Consider the following 476-nt stretch of genomic DNA (forward strand, 5'->3'; position numbering starts at 1 on the left):
CCTAATCATGTTTGTTTTCTTACCCCCTATTCTCCTCTTCCCCGCTCACCACCAATCACCGACAAACATGAAAACAGACGTCTTGGCAAACATGAAAAAAATCATCGTGTAAATTGGGTGTAAGCATGTATGGCAGGATTAAGTAAGAACCCATAATAGGGGACTTTTTGGTACTTTTTCGTTCTTCAAAAGGTACTTTTCGAAATTTTTATAATATTGAACCTAGAAACATGAAACTAAGTATGTCTGACCCGGATAAAGTGAGAACCCATAAAAGGAAACTTTTTCGTTTTTCAAAACGTACTTTCAAAATTTCTATAATATTAGACCCAGAAACATGAAATTAAGCATGTATGTTCCGGGTTAATTGAGACCCTATAGAAGGGGACTTTTTGAAACTTTATGGTTCTTCAAAAGGTACTCTTTGAATTTTCTAAATTATAGATAGTACAACATTAAGAAATAGAAAGGTTAGC

This window comes from Lucilia cuprina, chromosome 3 (genome assembly GCF_022045245.1).
Source record: "Lucilia cuprina isolate Lc7/37 chromosome 3, ASM2204524v1, whole genome shotgun sequence".
NCBI lineage: Eukaryota > Metazoa > Arthropoda > Insecta > Diptera > Calliphoridae > Lucilia > Lucilia cuprina.